The following is a 3,477-nucleotide window of genomic DNA, read 5'->3' on the forward strand; positions in this document are numbered from 1 at the left end:
AGGCTAGGCAATCTTCTGCAGGCACTGTGGCTCCAGCGAGACTGTAGCTGGGGGCGAGGCGGGACTTTTATCATCTCCTAAATATCAATGATGCTTTCAATAACTCAGCGAAACAACATACCTGAACCCAGTCAATTTCTCCAGAGCTCGCTGCTCTAATCCCCCTCTTCTCATCCCTCGCTCTGCTCTGGCCGCCTAGTCCTTTCTGGGTTGGGGTGAATTTGGGGCTTCTGTGGTTGGTTTTGGTGTTTGGTGGTTTTTTTTTCTTGTGGTTTTTTTTTCTTTTTCTTTTCCCTTTTTGGTCTGGCTTTCTTTTCCGATCATTTCTTTTCTCTGTGCAAATGACAGTGTCTGTGATCCTGACCCCAGCGCCCAACGCCGCGCCGGACTGGGAGAGCGCGGTGCCGGCTTTTTTCCCACGTTGTGTCTCTGGCAGAAAAAGGCTGGAGATAAACTTAGCCTCCGCGCGATTAGAGCGCGGGTTTGGGGAGAGGATCTAATCGCGCAGAAGGCCAGGTTTATCCTGTAAAGAAGCTCTTAAAAAACCAAGAGAGGTTTTAAACAGCGAGAACCGCCTTGAGCTGGCTCCCCGCGAGCCCCGCTCCCCTCCGCCGGCACCTTTGGGCGCTGCGGCGCGGGGCGACGGGCAAGCCGGGACCCTTTCATCTCTCCGCTTTGTCTGGGTTTTGGGGTTTTTTTTCGGTTTGGTTTTTTTTTTTTTTTTTTTTTTTTTTTTACATTATGTCAACTCGGGATGGATATTCGAAGCGCAGGATTCCTATTGAACATGTCTTTGCTTTAAGTTTTCCCCCTGACCCTTGGGCTAAAGTCCTTGGTTGCTCAATTAAACCCAGATGAGAACAATTAATAACTAAGTAATGACAATAAGTTGGGAATCACACGGATGAACGCTCCATGTGAATAGGAAAAGCTCACACAAAAGAGCAAAAAGGATTTGTCGGCTCTTTTTAAGGGGGAATTGGCTTTTCTTTTTTCTTGCCTCTGGCTTACCAGCAAATAAAACTCACTTTTGTGTCTTTGTCGCCTTAAGGATCTCAGTGGGCAGTTGGAAGTGAGAATGGCTGTTTTCCTTTCAACTTGAGGGTGCTGGCGCCACGCAGCCCCAAGGATAGAGAGTAGCCAAAGCAAAGTTTCCTAATAACTCCCCTCTCGCCCGCCACCCCTCCCCAGGCACTCCCGCACCCCCCTCCCCTCCACGCGTATCTCCACACACACTCCGAGAGAGCCTCGGCAGACAGACGAGAGAAAGCAGAGGGGCCCCGAGCACATCCATGTACCGCCACGGACCCGCGGGCAGGGCTACGCGGCAATCCTCCGCCGTGGGAAAGCGGCAGCCCCTCGGTGCGGCCACGCTCCTTTCCACGGAGGGTGGGTGGGAAACAAAGCGCACGGTAGCCAGAGCGCGGAGAGGGAGCAGAAACGCACCCGCAGAAACACACACAGAATAAAAGGGAAGCCATTTTTTTTCTACTCTTAATTCCCACAAACGAGGGGAACGACTCCGTTATCCGCACACGAAGGCAGCCGCCTCCCGGGCGCCTTCGCCCGGCACCGGCACCGGCTCCGAGCCGGCTCGGGAACGCCGCGGCATCGCGCCCGGCTCCGGCTTCAGCGGAGCCCAGCTCCGGGCTGGGGCAGAGGGGTAGGCAGCCGGTGCCTTAGCAGTTAAAGAGTAAAGAAAGGCTCTCCTTCGGGTTTGGCTCCAGAGAAGAAGGCCACCGGGAAAACCTGCTGCGCAAATCTTTGGTGAAAGCGTGCGTTTGTTGTCTGCCCTGAATTTCTGGTGTTTCCAGGGGCTCTTTCTGAATTCGCTCTCTAACTCGAAGCACGAATCGGTGCCCTGCTGAATGCTTTCTCTAACGTTTTCCGTAGTGCTCAAGTGACTCAGGAGCTAAAAGCCTGTTTTCGAAAGTGAAGGCAGGCTAAATTCAGCAAGTGAGTTAGGCACAGCAGCAGCAGCCTCCTGCTGCTCAGGATTGTGCCTGAGAAGACAACCTTCAGAAATCAGAGGCAAAGCAGGGAAGCTGCCTAACGTACCCATTGTAAAGGCCAGGCGGAGGGGAGGGGGTAAGCCTGCTTCTCAGCAGTCCTCTATGCTTAAATCCGGGCTCATCGTCTTGTGTGAGTCTCCCGAGTCACATCGGACTTTCTTCCTAAAGATCTGGGAAGTGAAAGGTCTGTGGAACAAACTGGCTGGACACCTTCACGGAGTAACGGGATACTTAGCACGAACTCCTCGGTGCTGCCTGATTTCAGGTAAACAGCTGAACTCAGGTATTTTGTACGCAAAGTGAAAATCCCAATCACCAACTTATCAGGGACTCAGAGATAATGGCTCTTCATCTCTTCTAATGATACATTTGATTTTATATTTATTAGACATTTGATTTCATATTAGACACGGAGGCGGCCAGGGAGTGCAAGAAAAAGCAGCTGCTTAAATAGCCTCGTGGCCAGGATGCTCCTCAGAGCCGTAGGGCCGTTCAAATTAAATCCAGCAGAGTGGTGACCGGCAAGTAAGTCTCCCACTGCTTGGGATACAATATACTGTACCCAATGAGCTGTTGGATGCAATGAGGTGGTTCTCTCCCTCCCCTAGTTTTCCACAAGAGCAGGCTGATGTGGCTTAGGCACTTAACTGCAAGGGAGTTTGTGGCACAAAGAGACACCTTCTTGCTGCCTGTCATAGTGCTGGGTCCCACTATACAGATGTTAGAATATATACCTGTTCTAACCCAGAGTATGCGGATTCCTGAAATTTCCTTTCGTTAGCTTTTAACTCTCTCCACACCTTGTGTGAAGCACAGTGGTGTCTGTCCCTGGCCTGAGCAATCTGTTCCACAGCAGGGAGCCTAAAAATCAGGCATTGCGATAATGGGCATTGCAACACACAGCTCCTTGGGGCTGGCCCGAGGCCCCTCTGCAACACGGACCCATTGTCTGTCCAGCTCTGCAGCAGGAGAAGCTGGAGGCAGAACCAGAAGCAACAGCTCTGACTCATTTAACTACGAGTAGTAAATTGTAACATGCTGCACAGAGAGATGTGGTAGTGATTTGCTTACAACTGTAAACCGGTTGACATTAACTCCGCTCCATTGTACTTCTTCATCTCGGAGATCTTTTATCCCTCCAGGCTGGATCCGGTTCCCACCCTGCCGTGATTAAAGGGAGAGTAAGAGAGGCAGCTACCTGGACACAGTCTCCCTCGTGTGACCGGGAATGTGCAATAAATCCACCGTGCAAAGCTGTCCTTTTCATCTCGGGCCGTAGCCGCAGCTGAGGACCCCACGGCAGCACGGAGCAAAACTTCTGTGGGGAGGTGAGCACCTGCAGCTGGCTCACCTTTGTGCCGCTGCCTAGCGTGGTACGGGGTCCCCTCAGCCAACAACTGATTCTCACGACAGCGTGAACAACGGTCTTAGCATTTCTTCTTGCTTAGCCCATGTGGAAGAGAAA

The sequence above is a fragment of the Haliaeetus leucocephalus genome, unplaced genomic scaffold (assembly GCF_000737465.1).
Source record: "Haliaeetus leucocephalus isolate CR32 unplaced genomic scaffold, Haliaeetus_leucocephalus-4.0 Scaffold906, whole genome shotgun sequence".
In the NCBI taxonomy this organism is placed as follows: Eukaryota; Metazoa; Chordata; class Aves; order Accipitriformes; family Accipitridae; genus Haliaeetus; species Haliaeetus leucocephalus.